The sequence below is a fragment of the Desmodus rotundus genome, chromosome 6, assembly GCF_022682495.2.
Source record: "Desmodus rotundus isolate HL8 chromosome 6, HLdesRot8A.1, whole genome shotgun sequence".
In the NCBI taxonomy this organism is placed as follows: Eukaryota; Metazoa; Chordata; class Mammalia; order Chiroptera; family Phyllostomidae; genus Desmodus; species Desmodus rotundus.
The window spans coordinates 51,362,887-51,382,900 of NC_071392.1; positions in this window are offsets into that span (position 1 = coordinate 51,362,887).

Here is a 20,014-nt window from a genome sequence, read left to right on the forward strand (position 1 = left end):
CCCCCTTGTTATTGTCCATGTGTCCTTTATAATTGTTCCTGCAAACCCTTCACCCTTGTCCCCTGAAATTTCCCTCCCCTCTCCCCTCTGGTCACTGTCAGCCTGTAGACACCGAAATTGAGACCAGGTCTTATCTTAAAGGATGAATGAGAGATCCTCTCAGATGCAGAACAGAAGGGAATGGGTACTTGGGCAAAGGAGAGCGCTGTCATACTCACCTTCCTCTACATCTTCCCTCTGCACCTACCCTCTCCATTTTTCTCTATAGCAAATATCACTACCTAACATTATATTATTTATGTAGTGCTTACCCACTTATCTGCTTCCCCCATTCCACTACAAGTTCCGTGAAGGAAAGAACTTTGTCCTGTGTATTGTATCTTCAGCATCTAGAACACTGTCTAGCACAGAATAAGTGCCCCAGCATTTGTAGAATAAACAAACAAAAGACACAGAGGCAAGAAACACAAGCATGAGTGCAGAATAATTCTTCAGTTCGTCTGTGTGGAGCAGACCATGACACAGATGAGGCTGTAAAGAGATGTGTGTTAGACGACAGGGGATCCGTACACCATTATCCCAAGAGCAATGGGGAACCTTTGAGGGGGTGTGGACCAAGAGAAAGATATGGTCTAGACAGCAGTGTAGATGATAGGTTAAGGTGTTGGAAATAAGAGAAGCATGGAACAATGAGAAGTATGTGATAACTGCCAAGCAAGGAAGAGAAAGGACTGAATCGAGATGTAGTAATAGGCACATCCATTCATTCATTCCACAATTTCTGAAAGTCCACATTATTGTATATGGTAGACATAGCCATACAGCTATTATTGTAGTGTTGAGTGTAGTAGTTTCTATTCCAGGTGCTGTTCTAATCTGTGGGGGTAATCTTGTTCATCCATGAACAAGACAAAGGCTCTTCCTTCATGGAATTTACTTTCTATTGTGACAGAAAGTACAAAATATAGGCTGGGCCAAAAGTAAGTTTACAGTTGTCCATATGGAAAATAATACAATAATTAATAAATAATAATACGAGAATAAACTCTGTGTTTCATGTACTCACAATGGTAAAACTACTTTTGCCCCACCCACCCTGTAAAATAACAAGCAAAAATAATTTCAGGAAGTATTCCATGATATGAAGAAAAATAAAGGAGAAGAGAAAGATTCATAAAATATTTAAGAGGTTAAAAACTGCAAGACAAGGTGATCACTACGCTGCCTAGGAGTTCTCATTATTGACATAATTGCTGAAGCAAATGATGTATCTCTTGAAACCTAGTAAACTTAGAGCCTAGAGAAAATCCATCCCAACAAAAACATGTGACAAATGGTCCAGAGAAAAGATTCCACAGTACACAGCTCAAGGGTAGTAAGCTGACAAGTGTGTGTGCAGTGACAGTCTGAGGCTACTGTGTGATACCAGAAGCTTTGTGTCACACAAAAGTGATAAAGGCAGGTGCGGTACCTCTAGCCAAAAACCACTGACTGGGACTCAAAAGAGAGATTTCAGCATTTGACAATCCAGTCCTATAATTAGGGTCCTAGTTTGAAATTTGCATCTTGGCTTACTCAGAGAACTAGAACTTTTTTGGACATGAAAAGTGGTCTCCATCACTAACTTGCCTCAGATTAAATCTGAGGCACCATTTTAAACACTTTGATCAATGCTATTTTTAGTCTCTGGTTGGTGGAAACTAAGGAACAATGAATGGTGTGAAGGAAGAGGAGGCCAGCTAGTAAGCATCTGGTCGAGAAAGACATAACATGTTTTCTTTTCAAAGAATCTTTGTAGGTTAAGAGTTGCAAAACATGTTATATAAAATTTTTCACATCTCAAAGAGAGTTGCCTTAAAAAGACCATGATGAGTGACTGGTGTTAGTCCTGTGACACTGCAGCCACTCTGGGCTCCAGTGGCCTGGGAGGCAACTGTTTGACTTGGGAGGAAAAGATGAAAGAAAATAACAATGCTCATTGTTTTTTATTAGGCATCCATGGGACAAACAGACCTTCTTCTTGAAGCAGCTTATTTTGCATTCTTCCATTTGTCACTCCCGCTAATTTATCTTGGCCGCAACACACCCACCAGAAAACAGTGAGATGTAAGGAAAGTACTCATACATAGAGTCTAAATCAAGAACAGTTTGCTTCATGAAAATCTAAAGTCACAGAGGGCATGCCATTTGCATGTTCACATTGTCAAAATCTATAATTTATGTGTTTTCCAGCCTCCTCAGGTTCCTAGCGGGCACCATACATGCAGCTCGCAGCTGCCAGCATTGTGTAATCTGTCCCACAGACAGGCAGACCCCACAGACATTCCACTGAAATCACATTCCTCAGTTCATCTCCTTATGACAACAGCAAATGACAGAGTAGTCAAAGGCCTGCCAAATTTATAGCTCACCCATGCAAAGTGGGTAGAGATGAAAGACAAAGAGAGCAAATTAATTTTTAGACTGAGGAATAAGAGACAGTGGCTTCTAGAGAATGTCCTGGAAGCAAGCCAGACTATGGTTTCAGCTGCACTGGGTTTTCCAATGGAAAGGGGAGCTAGTGATCCCAATAATATGCTCAGTTGGCTGTCACTGACAACAGGCTCAGATGCCCAGCTGGATCCCTGAGTCATATTAAATAGGAACTAATGGAAGAGTTCCATCTTGTCTCTCTACAAGTGGGATTGTCTGATTATAACAAATTCATATACTGAATTCTTATGCTGTGCCAAGAACTGTGCTACATGTTATTTTTCATTTAACCCTCCTGGCACCTGTAAGGTAGGGTTAAATGAAAGGGCACCTGAAGGTAGGTGCCACCTATAAGGCACCTGTAAGGTAGGTGCCATTATTAGCCCCATTTTATAGATGAGAAAACTGAGGCTTACAGGTATGGAATAAATGGCTCATTGTCCCACAGCTTGAAAGTGAAAGAGCTAGTACTAGAAATCCAAGTCTGTGCTCTCTATGTAATAACCTCTTATTTCCTGATACTGGACTTACGGATTATCTCAAGTGAAGAGACTACTTGTTCCTTGTGCAGCTGACATCTATTGGCCAGACTCTCTTAACAAGGCCTTGCTTACTTTATTATAAGTCCATGTCAAATACAAAAGTAATATGATAAAGTGTGTGGCCACAGACACAGACAGTTCTTCTGTTACATAAGGAATTCTGCTAACAGGAATACTGTGACAAACATGCCCACAAAAGCCTTTCCTTTCCCGTATGCATGCTAAACTGAAGCATACGTCGCAGTTCTTGCCATTGAGGGGTGGAAACTATTTCTCCATCTCTTGAATTTAAATTTAGCCATGTGATTTGTTTTGGCCAAAGAGAATTTTATAAACTTTAAGCAAGTCGAGGCTTGAAAAGTCCCTACCAAAGGAGACTGCTTTGCTTGGGAACTCTAAACCCACTTCCCTATAGTCAAACCCAGGCTGGTTTGTGCTCAGCACTGCAACACAAAGAAAAGGGAGAATGCAGAGGTTCCTAAGCTAACAATGTTTACCTAGAAATAGAAGAGATAAATTTAAAGAACCATATGATTGACACATGAATGAACCCTAAAGGAAGAAGGAAGGCAGAACTACTTAAATTCAGATGAAGGAAGGTACTATGGACTGAATGTCTATAACCCCCAGAATTCACATGCTGAAGCCCTAACCCACATTGTGATGGTATTTGGATGTGGGGCCTATGGGAGGTAATTAGGTTTACATGAAGTCATGAGAGTGGAGCCCCCATGATGAGATTAGTGCCCTTATAAGAAGAGGAAGAGACCATAACACCCCTCTCTCTCTATGCACATGCACTAGGAAAGGCCACATGAACAGACATTGAAAAGGCAGCTGTCTACAGACAGGAAGAGAGCCCTCCCCAGACAGCAAATCTGCTGGCACCTTGGTCTTCCACTTTCCAGCCTCCAGTACTAAAAGAAATAAATGTATGTTGTTGAAGCCAACCAGTCTATGGTACTTTGTTATAGCAGTCCAAGCTGGCAAAATCAGCAGGCTTTCCAAAAGAGATAGGACTTCAGTTGAGGGGCCAAGTAGAAAATAGCATGGGGTAAAAGCTCAATGCATGGAAACCAAGACAGGGAGAAAAAAAGAAAGGCATTCCATGAATAGAGAGACTGGAAGAGAAAATGGAAAAAGAAAGGTATACAAGGAACAACCTCACAACACAGGAGGAAAAAAACATTCAACTGAATCCTAAGCAAAACACATTGACACTTTCAATTCTTTCTACAAACCTTGAAATTCAAAAGAGAAAACCATCATTACCTGGTAGCACTGGGCAGATGTCTGACAGGGTGAGATCATGCTAATTGTTCCAGTTTTCTTCTTTAATTAAATCAATTAATTTTAAAACATCTAAAATTGGGATTATGTTATTTATACTACTGTAGCAGTATCAAGATTCAGAATTACCAGGGCAGCAACATTCATTATCACTTACTGGCAAAGCAGCAGAGAAGAAGCGGAAAACTAAAGAAACACTTCGAGGCCTCCCACACCAATAAAGTGAGAGAGGCAAGGCAAAAGATATGGAATTTTTTTAAATCCTCAACTGAGGTTATGTTTATTGATTTTAGAGAGAGAGGAAGGGAAAGAAAGTGAGAAACATCGATCGGTTGGTTGCCTTCCATATGTACCCTGACCAGGGATCGAATAGGTAACCTAGGTATGTGCCCTGATTGGAAATCAAACCCGCAACATTTTGGTGCGTGGGATGATGCTCCAAATAACTGAGCCACCCAGGCAGGGCAAAGATAAAGATTCTTAAGTACACGAAACGGTCTTAAGATTCACAGACTCAACTTCTGAGGCAACACTGGACACATAACAAAACACTCAAAGGAACCATGATTTTATTACAAAAAGAAGAAGAGAAAGGTAGGAGAGAAAAGGGGTATGATGATAAAGGAGAGTAAAAGAGTAAAAGAAAGAGATGAGGAAAAACAGAGATATCTTTTATTTGTGATTTGTTATTAGAAGAATAGAGCAGAAAATAAGAATAAACAAAAAACAACAATGCAAGGGATGTGCCTTCACACCTACTCTTTCCCTTGTTTTGTGGGAGAAAGCTTTGCTTGAAACAGAATGTAATGCCATCATTAGTCTCAAAAGCAACTTCCTTCAAATTCTCTACGTTTTCCTAAGTATAGCCACCAATATCCGAATTCAGCAACAATAACATGAGGTCAACTACGTTTGCAATCAATTTGTAAACCAATTGTTAAGCATTTTATGTTTTTCTACTTGAATTTAAATGTATCTTCTGAAGGAAAGACATTAGAACATTTTTTCAGGCTTATCATTATACATATAAGATGTACATTAAGGATTGAGGAATAAATGAATGGATAGATAAATGCATGAATGGGTTCCATGATCACCCAGGGATAACTTATTAGTTGTACACATAAATGCCCCAAAGGAACTACATTCACACGCAGTGGATAAAAACCAGGATGGACAACTGAGGAGTGAGAAATCCCAGCCACAGGCCAGACTGTGCAGCCCAAGGTTCCAGTACTGGGAAAATAAAGCCTCATAACCTCTGGTTGTAAAAACCAGTGCAGGTAGGGGCAGTGGAAGAAACTGCAGTCTCTCAGGAGTCTGCGCAAAGGGCCCACGGAGTCCTAGAAAGTATGCAAACCCATCCACTCTGGGAATCATCATGAGGACAGCAGCTGAAAGGGCTCAAGTAGCTTATGGGAAATGGGGGAAGTCACTGGAAACGGGTGAGAGCCAAGCAAGCTGCAATGTTCCCTCTCTGACCCTTCCCCCACATACAGTGCCACATATATCCACACCCCACTTTTCCCAAGGGAAAAGGCATAAGTAACATACAAAAAAATCACACAGTCAAATATTATACAGTTGAGATTTGAATCCAGGAATCTGACTCTCAGGGCCTGAAATTCTTTTTTTTTAATTTTAATATATTTTATTGAGTATGCTATTACAGTTGTCTCGTTCCCCCCCCCTTTATTCCCCTCTGCCCTGCACACCCACTCCCACCTGTATCCCCCACCCTTTAGTTCATGTCCATGGGTCATACATATAAGTTCTTTGGCTTCTACATTTCCTTCCTACACTATTCTTACCCTAACCCTGTCTATTTTCTACCTGCCAATTATGCTACTTATTCCCTGTACCTTTTCCCCCTTTCTCCTCTCTCCCCCACTAATAACCCTCCATGTGATCTCCATTTCTGTGATTCTGTTCCTGTTTTACTTGTTTGCTTAAATTGTTTTTGTTTTCGTTTTTTTAGGTATGGTTGTTGATAGTTGTGAGTTTGTTGTCATTTTACTGTTCATAGTTTTGATCTTTTTCTTAGATAAGTCCCTTTAACATTTCATATAATAAGGGCTTGGTGATGATGAACTCCTTGAACTTGACCTTATCTGGGAAGCACTTTATCTGCCCTTCCATTCTAAATGATAGCTTTGCTGGAGAGAGTAATCTTGGATGTAGGTCCTTGCCTTTCATGACTTTGAATACTTCTTTCCAGCCCCTTCTTGCGTGCAAGATCTCTTTTGAGAAATCAGCTGAGCGTCTTCTGGGAACTCCTTTGTAGGTAACTGTCTCCTTTTCTCTTGCTGCTTTTAAGGTTCTCTCCTTATCTGTAATCTTGAGTAATGTAATTATGATGTGCCTTGCTGTGTGCTTCCTTGGGTACAACTTCTTTGGCATTCTCTGAGCTTCCTGGACTTCCTGGAATTCCATTTCCTTTGCCAGATTGCGGAAGTTCTCTTTCATTATTTGTTCAAATAAGTTTTCAATTTTTTGTTCTTCCTCTTCTGCTTCTGGCACCCCTATAATTCGGATGTTGGAACGTTTCAAGATGTCCTGGAGGTTCCTAAGCCTCTCCACATTTTTCTGAATTCTTGTTTCTTCATTCCTTTCTGGTTGGATGTTTCTTTCTTCCTTCTGGTCCACACCATTGATTTGAATCCCAGTTTCCTTCCCATCACTGTTGGTTACCTGTACATTTTCCTTTGTTTCTCTTAGCATAGCCTTCATTTTTTCATCTAATTTGCGACCAAATTCAACCAATTCTGTGAGCTTCCTGATTACCAGTGTTTTGAACTGTGCATCTGATAGGTTGACTATGTCTTCACTGTATAGTTGTATTTTTTCTGGAGCTTTGATCTGTTCTTTCATGTGGGCCAATTTTTTTTGTCTCGACATGCCTGTTACATATAAGGGGCGGAGCCTTAGGTATTCACCAGGGTGGGGCAACCCAGATTGCTCTGATGTGGCAGTGTAGATCGGGGAGAGGTCTAAGAGGAAACAGTGCCGCCTGTTCAGCTCTCCACTGGCTTTCAGTCACTTCCTCCACTACCCACGAGCAAAGTAGGCCTTTCTGGTGCAGATTCACAGGTGGGTGGTTTTGTGTACATTCTAGGTTCCCGTGGGTCTCTCTAACAAATTCTCCTGTGAGGGTGGGAGTTTCTCATGCAGTCTCAATCCTCACAGGTTTTTTCAGTCAGAGGTTTTGAAGCTTTATTTCCCCACACTGGAACCCCGGTTGCACAGTCTGTATTGCTCCCCAATTGTTCCTTGTCCCTGCTGGTTTATCTGAACACAAATGTGGGACCGCCCACTTTGCCAGCCGCTGCCTCACCTGGTCTGCCAGCTGCCACCTTGCCCCAAGTCCTCTCCGCCCAGCTTCCCATCTCCACCCCTCCTACAAGTCTGGATGAATGTTTCTGCTTTAACTCCTTGGTTGTCAGACTTCCATACAGCTAGATTTTCTGTCAGTTCTGGTTGTACTTTGTTTTTCAATTTGTTGTTGTCCTTCTTTTGGTTGTGTGAGGACGCACAGTGTGTCTACCTATGCCTCTATCTTGGCCAAAATTCTCAGGGCCTGAAAGCAGGGAGCTCTACTTCTTAAGGAGGGAGCTCCAAGATCTCTCTTTTAGAGGGGCTCAGTCAATATTGTTGAATTAAAGATTTACATGCATACATAATACTTGACTTTAAAACACCTTGAGGAGGGCGACAAAACACATATATTTTAATGCATCATGATGTGAAAACAGAAACAAATTATGCCAAATAATTACAAATAATTCTGATTTAGCTGTAAGTGCTGTTACAGAAAGCATGAAAACTCTATAGAGAAAACAAAACTCTCTTATAATCTCAACAACCAGTAAATATCACTATTAGCATTTGGCATACTCCTTTATTTTATTCTCACTACAATTATTTATTTTTTACATTACTGGAAACATATTTTTCTTAAAACTTATATCATGAGAACTTTATCAATTTATCACATGTTTTTCAAGCATCTAAGTTTTCATCACTCCATGATATTTTATCACATTAATGGACCCCAACTAGTGTGATTATTCCTTGTTGATAAACACTTAGGTTGTCTCCAATTTTTCATGATAATAAACAATGCTTTAAGAATATTATTCTCAACAAGGTTTTTTGCGGTTTTTCTATTTCATTGGCATAAATCCTTAACATTTTAAATTAAATATGTAATTGAGATAAAATATCTCCCCAAGTTATTAACCAAATGCAAAATCAGGGACATAACTAGGGTTTAGATACTGTTTGGTCCAAAGGATTGGTCTAGGGCCCCAACATCTCCATCACCTGGGGCCTCAGGTGGGGATGAGAAGACAGAACCCCTATATATATATCACAGGGCAATCAGGGACCATAGAAACTGAGGCCCTCTTCTTGAGGGGAGTGTAGGAAATGCAAGGGCCTATAAACAGCCTGACAGAAGAGCAGCTACAGAAGAAAGTTTCTGAGAATCCAACGTGGAGGACACGGACTTGATAAGAGAGCTGCAGGCTGGAACAGAATCCAGGTGAGGAGAGAAGAACAGGGAGTATACGGACCTTGAGACCAGAGGGCCAATGCCCAAAGATGATGAGGGATAAGCTATAACTCAGTGCCACCAAACAACCAGCAAATGACACAAAACCAGGAGCCACTTGCAGATTTAGGGTGATAGAAACCCTGAGATATTCAGTTTGCTCTAATTACCTAACAGAGAAGGAAACTGAACCATCATCTATAAGAAATGACATCTCCTTTCCAATACTCCACTATATTGCCTCTATTCTAAGGCAACCCCTATCTCTTCGTTGCTTAGTTCTATTTTTTCTGGAGCTTTGATCTGTTCTTTCATTTGGGCCATTTTTTTTTTTTGTCTTGGCATGCCTGTTACATAAAGGGGCGGAGCCCTCGGTGTCCACCAGGGCAGGGTAAATCTGTTCGCTGTGCTGTGATGCTGTACGTAGTGGAGGGGCTGAGAGGGAGCAATGGCTCGTGCTCTACTCTCTGCTGGTTTTCAGTCACTCTCTCCCCTACCCACAATCAAATTGGGCCCTTCTGGTGCTGATTCCCGAGTGGGTGGGCTTGTGCACACTCTAGGCCCCTGTGGGTCTCTCCAACGAACTCTCCTGTGAGGCTGGGAGTTTCTCTCACTGCCGCCTCAACCCCCACAGATGTTTTCAATCAGAGGTTTGAGGCTTCATTTTCCCAAGCTGGAGCCCTGGGTTGTGCAGTCTGTTTTGATCCCCCACTGTTCCTCCCGGTTTATCTATGGGCGAATGTGGGGCCACAGGGTCTGCCAGCCACCACCTTGTGGGGTCTGCTAGCTGCTGCCTGGCCTGACCCATTCCACAATCCGCCACCTCGCTGGGTCTGGCAGCTGCCACCTTGCTGCGAGTCCTCTCTGCCCGGGCTGCCTGTCTCAGCCACTCCTATTGGTCTGGATGAATGTTTCTTCTTCTTTATCTCCTTGTTTGTCGTACTTCCATACTGTTCGATTTTCTGTCAGTTCTGGTTGTTTTTTGTTTTTTAATTGTTGTTGTCCTTTTAGTTGTGCAAGGAGGCACAGTGTGTCTACCTACACCTCCATCTGGGCCGGAAGCTGGAATCTGACCTTTCAATTGCAGAAAAACTTTATATACCGGCTGCTTTGTACTCTTCAGAACATCTCAAGATAAAAATATTTAGAAGTTTCTAAAACAGGAAGTAAAGTTTTGTGTCTACATCATGCACTCAATCTCACCAAAATCATCAAAACCACCACCATCATCATCATCATTGAAATATGGATTATGAGTCCCCTTTTGAATCTATGCTGAAAATGTTTATGTACAATTTTGATCACCATTTTAGGAACAGTTAATGTTTAAACCTGCATTTTAATTTTGATAGCATCTAAAATTTATGGGGAAACTGTAACAATGTAAAAGGTATTAATGGGACTACTTATACATTCTATTATTTACATTTAGAGTTTCCCATTATATATTTTTTGATCTAGATTCCATTCGAACTGACTCTAAAATTTTACAAATACATTAAACATAGTTCCAAATTAACTTTCTCAATTATCTTCACACTTCCCAAAATTTTAAGAAAACTAATATTAAAGCAAAGCCAGTTATTGTTTATTATTGTCAGGGTATTATGAGCAAATGCAAATTAACTTAATTTAGGTAGGCCATTTATTATGTAAAGAACCCTTCCTTCTAAAGTCTTGACTACTCCTTAATGAATTTAAGCTAGTATCTGCCCAAACTCTGGAGCAAGTAAGTTTTATCACACATGGCTGCTTGAAAAACTGGTTGAGATGTTTTATTATTATTATTATTATTACTATTATTCTGAAGCTGCACCTTGACTTAATAGGAAAAAGTTACTGCATTTGATTACTGATGTCTGCCATAGACATGGGACAGTCACAGCAGCTGGGTTGTGCCTATTTCTACCCCTACTCCAGGACCATGACCATGACCAATCACACCTAGTGTTTCATTGGATCAAGTGCAAGCATTTGCTCTGCATTAGGTATGGGTATATTATGTTTGATATGTGTGTGTGTGTGTGTGCACACCAGGTGCTAATATAAGAGAATGGAGTTAATGAGAGTGGAGCTCCAGCCACTGGAGGGGAAGTCAACATACAGGTGCTGTCCATGGAAACCTGATGATTTTTTAACAGTAGTTCCTGTGACAGAGGAAGGGGACAGCCTCTTCTGCACAGTGTGCCAGCAACGAGAAGCCTCCAAGAGGGCATGATAGGGGTCACAATCAGACTCTGACAGGTGCTTCTTCAGGGGTGCAGACTCTATCCAGCAAAGGGTAGAGGGGGCTAACTACTAGGTGGCTGCTTTAGAAGTCCCCTAGCAGTGGAGTGGGTTCTCGCTTCCAACTAGAGTCAACTGCTATCAAAAAGTCAGTAAGATATTTTCTTTCATTAAGGCTCTGGAGAGGTAACACAGCTCCTTCTAACTGACTGGGAAGAATTAATCTTAACTGATGTTGGCTGTTTTTACATCTAAAACAAGTTCAGATCCATGGAACAGAGCAGACATTGGCTGTACTCATTATTGTCCAACACATGGTCCTGGGTCTCTTGTTTGCCTCCTTTCACCTTTGTGTTTCTGTCTGCTCTCTTGCATCTCTCATCCACTCATGTTAGTGTTCAGACTCTGCATCTGAAACACTCATAAGGACAATGATTAACACTCCTACTGTTAATACAAACAACAGTATTAATTAAACTCTTACCAAGAGGCTGGGTATTAAGTGATTTACATGTATTATATTCTATAACCCCCTAAACAAGTACTGTCCAGTAGAAATATAATGTAAACCACACATGTACTTTTAAATTTTCTACTAGCCACATTAAAAAATCAAAAGAGAAAGTTCAAATTAATTTTAATAATATATTTTATTTAACTCAATATTTCTAAAATACCCTTTTAATATGTAATCAATATAAAAGTATTGAGAATTTATTGACACATTCTTTTTTGTACTCAATTTTCCAAGTGAAATGCATAATTTACACTTATAGTACCTGTCAATTCAACCAGCTATATTTTAAGTGCTCAACTGCCACACATGGCTGATGGTTACCATACTGGGCAGCACAGCTCTAAACAGCAGGTGATATAAATACCGTTATTATTGAGTTACAGAGAAACTGATGCTTAGAAAGAATCAAGTTCACAGACCTGGGTGAAGATGAGACTCAAACCCCGGTCTATCCAACAACAAAGTCAATACTCTTAACCAGTCATTATGTGGCCACTGGGAGAAAAGTATTTTAACATTACACTTAAAATGGCAATATAATTTCATAACCCAACCATCATCTATTTTTGCTGATATATATAATTTGCATGATATGAACACTGAAAAATAATTTATGCTACCAAAGACAATAGTCAAAAACTCAGAAATGACTTAATGCAAAATACACTCAACATAGTATAATTTGTAAAAAGAAAAAGAAATGCCATAAAATTGGTGGACAGCCAAATAAAGTACAATAAAACATTATCCATTTTATAATCATAAAAAGTAATTGTTTAAATCACCACACATTTAATGTCTAGTGCTAGCTAACATTTTAGTATCTGTGACTTAAATTTATATGTGTATCTACATCTACTTGTACTACAAATGTTGTATCACTGTGCTTATACATTTGTACCTAAAGAAAATAAATGCCTGAAAGGAGTACCTGCCATTAGTGCAAAGCATATTCAAAATGAGAAGTGGAGAAAAGCCAAGTAACGTAAAGAGTAATAATGGCTGGGATATGGCTTTTTCCATTTTATAATAAATTGGCATAGCTTACATATAAGAATATGAAAAGGCACTTTAAAACAAAGAAATTTGCAGGGAGTTCAGAATTCAGAAGGGCTTTGGATAAATGAGAATCTGGTCAGGGGTGTGAGAGGTGGAGAGGTCCCAAAAGAGTAATTAATGTGAGAGGCTTATGAGTGCCACTCTGAGTGGGGGACCACAGCACCAAAGGTGATCGAAAAGTTGTATATCATACATATGTAATTTGAGGTGTTCTTTAGACATTCTTATTTTATTAATGTAGAGATAGAAGCAATTGTCATAAACCAGAAAACCAAAATGTTCCAATTATATTATACGAGTATTTGTAAGGTTGTAAGTTTCATGGAAATAAGTAACTAAAACAAGTGAATTATATTTCTTCAGTTTAAATGATAATTCTCCATGAAGGCACAAATTTCACATTAACACTGTGCTCAGTGCCAAGGGATGTTCATGTAGATTGTAACACCAGAGTCTGTGTGGATATTGGACTAATGAGTCCTGGAAATTGGAGGCTCTGGACCCCAAGCTGGTTGGCAAGGCTCAATCTCAACCTAAAGTGGTCCTTGGTGAAGAAAGCATACTCAAAGAAGTATCACAAAGAAAACTTTTACAATAAATAATGGATTTCACATTAACAGTAAAGATTAGCTGGTGGGGCCAGTCTTCAAGCTTCTCATTTGTTTTATTTTGGTGATTAGTGAGACGATACATCATCATCCAGAATCCAGCCAGATCACCTGAGATCTTATGTCACTGTGAGTCACAAAAATAGAAACAACTTCACATACTTGTAATATAGGGGACGGAGAAGCTTAGAAGCTAGCAACTGTGGGGAGCTGCCCCCATACCTAAGCTGCAGAGACCCTGGGAGGAGGTGCTGCCATTAATGAGCCCAGGGGCCAAAGGTCACCTAATAGAAGCTGGCACCATAGTAGGCTAGTCCAAGGGAAATTAGACCCAGGAAGGACACACAGCTGCTGCTAAAGTAGACACCTCAGGCAAAGTGGGAGGGGGAGAGATGCCCTGGTTTCTCCCTCCCACCTACTCTCCAACCTCCCAACACTGTCACCCATTGGCCAGTCCCAACTGGAAGCCAACTGACAACGCCTGGGAAAGGTAGCCTGCAGGGTCCCGCTGCCTCCAACACAGAGCAGAAGAAGGTGTACATCTGCCCTAAAGGAAGATACATCTAAAGACAAGGAGACTCAGGACCCAGGCAGTACCTGAACTGCATCACAGTCTCATCATCCTCAAGGCAAAGAAAGAACATTCCCGTAATCTGCTTTGGTATGATGGCCTCAGCCTCTACCAAGAGAATGAAACGTGCCATCATCATTAGGGGGAGTAGTGTTATTGACAAAACAATATCGAGATTGCTGTTCATTAAATTTGAAGTACCTTCTTTTGAAAACTGAGGAGAAATTTTTCTGCTGTTCTTAATATCAAAACAATTTCTACATCCCTTAAGTAACTAGGTAGATTCCATAGATTCAGGCTATGGACATTGGAGCGCGAAACTGCTCCGACTCTCTACACTGTTCTGTCTTTCACAGCTGCATATGGCTCAGCCTCAGCCTGTTACACACTGTTTCTAGTTTTTCTCCTCTCTCCTATTTTTAATATTTGGTATTTTGCACTTTTGGTGTTACTTTAAGGTGACAAACCATTTATGAAACAAGCAGGAAAGAAATACATATATATATACACACATACATACACTCATATAAGTATTTGTGAATAATTTTGAACATGGGCCAATAGCAACCATGATATAACATAAATCCAAGGCATGAGCTTTGGCATAGTGCCAAATTGGGTTTGAAGGCTATTATCTCTTCATTTGTCAGATATGTTGCAACTATTTATTCTGGGTTTTTTTTAATGTACTTTTTAATATGGTAAATATTTTTGCTGTTTCTGATCCTGTACAATATAGACTTTAATGTTTATTTATTCTTTTGTAGTTTCCTGCACTGATTACATGCTTAGGGAGCCTTTCCCAATCTTAAAATCAAATAAATATTAATTTATATTTCCTCCTGGTTGCTTTATGGTTTCTTTATAGAAAAATATTTAATTCTTTAAATCATGATAATAGCAATAACTGTATAGAACCTGCTTTGTGGCAGGTATTGTTCTAAATTATAGTTCTAAGTAGTAATTAATATAGTGACTCACTTAATTCTCACAACTACCCTAAGAGAGCTAATATTATCATCCCTACTTTACAGATTAGAAAATGAAGGCACACAGAGGTGAAGTAACTTGATTAAAGTCACACTGCTAGTAAGTGGCAAACCCAAGATTTGAACCCATACAGGCTGGCTCTAGATTCTCAGTGCCCAAATACAGGCATAGTAGGCAAAAGCAGTTTCACAGTTGCAAATACCTGAAACAGAGTTTATTCTTTCTTTCTTTATTTTTTATTATATTACTTATTTGTATTATTTGCCTTATTATTATTGTTATTATTTCATATCCTTACTTATGATTTATCTTTTAGGTAATGATGGCTGGTAAATTAACCTGCTTTTGCCCACCCCTATACAACCATGTTATCTGGGATGGATTTTAATGTAATGTGTAAGGCAAAGATCTAAAGTTCTTTTTTTTCTTTCCTGAGTAGTCAGCTAACAGTTCTAGCCACAATACTGAATCACCTTTATTTTCTACAGTTAGTGACGCCAACTTTATCACATACATTCTTATTTCCCTTGACATGATAAGAGTGCAAGATGCCAGAGGTGAGCAGTGCTCTGTCATCCCATGGCACACGGACAGATTCTGTACAGAAGACGAATGAGGTGATTTAGCACAGTCCCACAGCTGGAGACTTCTGCTCCCACACAGCAGCCTCTGGTGAGGTCACACTCAAACAGCACGTCCTCAAAACACAAGTGAACACTCATAACAACAGTTAAAATTAGAATTCCAGCCAACTCTCACTCTCTCATTAGGATTTCCTGTAATTACAAGATTCAGGAATCTAAAACAAGATTCAAAATCAACAGCTGAGTTCACATATATGGCAAACAAAAAAGCCACTTATTACAAAAATAAATATTTATGAGAAGAACAGAAAAATGATAGTAGTTACCAATGGTATCTTCTTCACACAGTGGGGCTATGGGTAAGTTTTTTATTCTATTTTTCCCTAGGTTTTCCAAAATTCTATAATTAGCACTCATTACTATCACCTAAATAAAAATCATCACTAAAACATTTCGCAATGACTCAATAGTGTAAGTACATACTCCAGGTTTCGTGCTGCTTCCTTCATCTGTGAACAAATGTGCTTTCAGCTATACTCGGGCACTGGGGACAGACAACAAAAAATGTTGAGTCTTATTTGTAATAATTGGATTTTTAACCTGGGAAATAGAGTCATGAATATTTGCAGAATTAAATGTACAAAACGGAGAGTGGACATTTTGTGTAAGATCCGGGATTCTAAGAGAATTCCTCAAACAGCAGCTTGATGCTCTTTCCACCTTGCCAGCCACCCACTTCTCCAGACTCTACTACTTACCTTCTCCCAGTTCTTACGAGGCATTCATCTGGGATCAGAGCCAAGGAGAGGAGGTAGCTGCCTGCCTGTATTCTCTGAACCTGATAGAAATACAATAGCAAAGGTAACCTCTATGACCTCCTCCACCCACTGCTATAACTTTTATTTGCCTTTCCTAAATAATTCTTACAAGAAACTATCTAAATTGACAAACATTCTATAACCCTCGGGGCTACACTGCCATTAGAACTTCTTAAGCTTGAGATGTGGCCCTATGCAAAGTCACAGTTCTAAAGAACACAACTGGCAACTAGAACACCTTCATAACAAGCCTTTGAAGTGACCATCCAATGCTAGAGAATTCAAAACCTTCCAAAGGAACCCACACCACTCTGGGAAAGTCTAACAAAGGAAGGAGAGGAGGAGGGAAAAAGAAGAGGAGAAGGAAGGAGGCAAAAATAAACAAACCACCTCCCCCAAATTGAGCTCCACAATTCATGCTTGTAATTTCTCTTTATTGGTTCTTAGTCCAGCTCTTCTGAGCAGAACTAATCCTTGCTCCACATGTTAGCCCTTCAAATGTTTGATTTAATAACCTCAGATGTTAAATTACGGCAATTTTCCTTATATGGTGTTGCTGTTCTGTCTTCATTATTTTTTCTTGTTTTCATACTTATCCACTGAGAATACCTGGAATGAACCATCTGGGGTCTTCCAGAAAATCATCTGAGGTGAGAATTACATCCCCAGGTAATCCTGATCTTGTCTTATTGATCAAGTCAGAGTATTTAAGACAAAAGGCAAAAGAATGGGGCATGAAGGGTCACTCATTGTTCTTTTCTCCTTATATTTCTAAAGAAAAGATTAAAGATTGGGGCAGATATACCACACACTCATTCTGAGTGAATTCATTTTCACTCTTTGCTGAGTCTAGTGCAAGGAAAGTATGGGCACAGCATAGCATATGGTTATAAACATGTACTCGGATAGAGAATTCAGACTTTGCCATCTAAATTCTGTGACCTGGGACAAGTCACTTAACCTTTCTGGAATTAGTTTCCTCACCTATAAAATGGAAATGATAAAATCTATCTAACAATGTTGCTCTGAGAAACCAAATGAAATAATATATGTAAGGCTCACAGTATGTTCTCAATAACTAGTAGCTATAATTATTATTTCTTAAAGGAGATCTGAATGGGGTCTGCCTTTCTATCTGTCTCCTATTTTACATATAAATCAGCTTTAGCAGAAGTATGAGAAATTTGAAAACAGATTTTTATGTAGCAGGAATAGGCAGAAGACATACTGCTTCCAACATAACACTTTATTATAGCTATAAAAAAAATGCTGCTAGTCCTGGCCAGGTGGCTCAGTTGGCTGAAGCATAATCCCATACATTAAAAGGTTGTGGGTTCGATCCCCAGTCACTGCACATAACTAGGTTGTGAGTTTGATCCCAAGTTGGGGCACATACAGAAGGCAACCAATCAATGTCTCTCTCTCTCTCTCTCTCTCTCTCTCTCTCTGAAATCAATAAACATATCCTAGGGTGAGAATTAAAAGACACTACTAAACAAACAACAACCAAAAACTTATTTTAAAAAAACCCACAAAGAACAAGAGAAACAAGTCACATTTTAAATGAATGAATGCATCCTCATGCACCAAGTTTTGAAACTGCATGACATGGAGGTAAACCACCTCACTTCTGGGGCATCCCTCTTCCTCCCTGGACCAAGTGCCAGTCCTAGCGCTGTCATGTACAGGTTTGCCTACCAGTCCTCTGCTCTCGGTAGGCAGGCCTTGTACTAAGAAATGGAATCCACCAGAAAGGATAGTCAGTCCTCCACTGCAATAGAATGCATTTATGTTCTGGTTTATATGCTACATTTCCCCCTTGTGAGTTTGATTAGTACAAGTCAACTGCAAAGAATTCTGAGATACTGACAAAGTTCTCTGAAGGCAGGAACATGACTTTTTGGTTTTCTCATAAAAACTATCACTTAGTAAATTGCTTTATACACTACAGAATGAAATGAATTTTTGTTGAACAAATGAGAGAAAAAGACAGATACAGAGAGACATACAGACCGAGACAGAAAGACAGAGACAGAGGCAGACAGAGAGAAAGAGAAACAAACCAGTAAAGGAGAAATGGAGGAAGGAGGAGTGGGAAGAAGAGAGGAAGGAGAAATAAGGAATGAGTGAATCAATCAATCAATCAATCAATCAATGAGTCAAGTTGTGCCAGTGATGCTTCTTGGGATCTAGCCCTATACAAACTCTTGCCAAATTCCAATGGTTTAACATTGAAGACAAGCATAATCCTTGCACCAGTTTGTCAGGCTCTGCTATGAGTGAGAAGAGACACAAATACACTGTACCTAGTAATAAGTGACAGATTGGGCTGAGATCACTTGCTGACACTGCCAGATGGAACCTGGAAAGTCCTGCATCCACATAGGTGATATCCTTGAAGTAACTCAACCATTTCCAGGAGAAAATCACACCCACCATTGCAAAGTCAGAAAAACATAAAGAACAACCCAGGGTGCCCTCCTTACTCACTAAAGCTAGTTCACCACCTGCTGAGTTGGTCAGTAAATAAGCAAGAAGAGCCTGCAGTCCCTTTACCCATCCCCTAGTCAAAGAACTGGCACTGGTGCCAAAGCAAGCCCTCTCTGCAGAATAAGGCATTAGTTAGGGCTACCAGATTCAACAAATAAAAGTACATGCAATATTTGGGACATACTTAGACTAAAATATTTCAAAAGATCTTTAGTTCATGAAAGTTCTATCTTATCAATATTTACCCCATTAGAACTTTATATATTTACAAAGAAATAACAATAAATTCCATTATATGTCAATATAGTTAACATTTACTGAGATTTTGTGGCTTCTTTTTTTTTTAATTTCCCTAAGTCTCTACTTAATAGAAGACAGTTGGATTCTCACATCTACTTCAGTATTCAATCTGTTGGGATCCTGGCACCTGGAAAATTCCACTGTACACTTGTAAAAGAATGAGAGTGATAAAAGCAAATAACATCTTAGCATTATTATGAAAATAATGCTGGCCTCACAAAGCACCTCAAAGGGTCTTGGGCTCTGCCAAAGTCCCTGGACCACACTTTGAGAACTAAAACTCTAAAACTACCAGTGAAAATTGGAAAAACTACAAAACACCCAACAGAAGATGTGTTGGTGTCCACTGATGGCTTCTAGCTCTTCTGCGGTTTGCAATGATTCACACATCACTGAGAGTGGGAGGGACGAAAAAGCCTATTCTAGGCTCCACTCCAGGGCTGTCTCCCATGGTCACTTTTCAATAGAAACATGGCCAGACCTTCTTCACCACCCATTGACTTTGCTTTCCTTTCTAGCACCATTCTTTGGAAAATGGTGTTCTTCAGCCTCAAAGTAGGTATGGGTGACAACTTCACTTCCAAATCAACAATTCCTAAGTTGTGTAGGATGTCTTCTCCTGTGTGGTGGCTACAATTGTTGGGGTGTACCATCCTGACTTATGCTCAGTGATCAGTTGTTATGTACTGAGATCTTAAGAGATAACTTTAAGTCTCAGATTCAAGAAATCCCTGGTCCAAAAATCTTTTTACAAAAGAAGCAATAATTGCACTATAAATGCAGTAACATATCAATGATTTTTAATCCCAGAATAATTTTCTAGGGGATAAAGCAACAATAAAATTAATAATAGAAAGATATTTTTTATATTTATAGCCAAATCTGAAGTAATGGTGTTAATCCCTACAGCTGAACTTAACTTTAAGCTCCTCTTTCACCAAACCTTTTAAATAAATTATGCATAGGAAAAAAGAAGCACAGATGGCCAAAAAAAA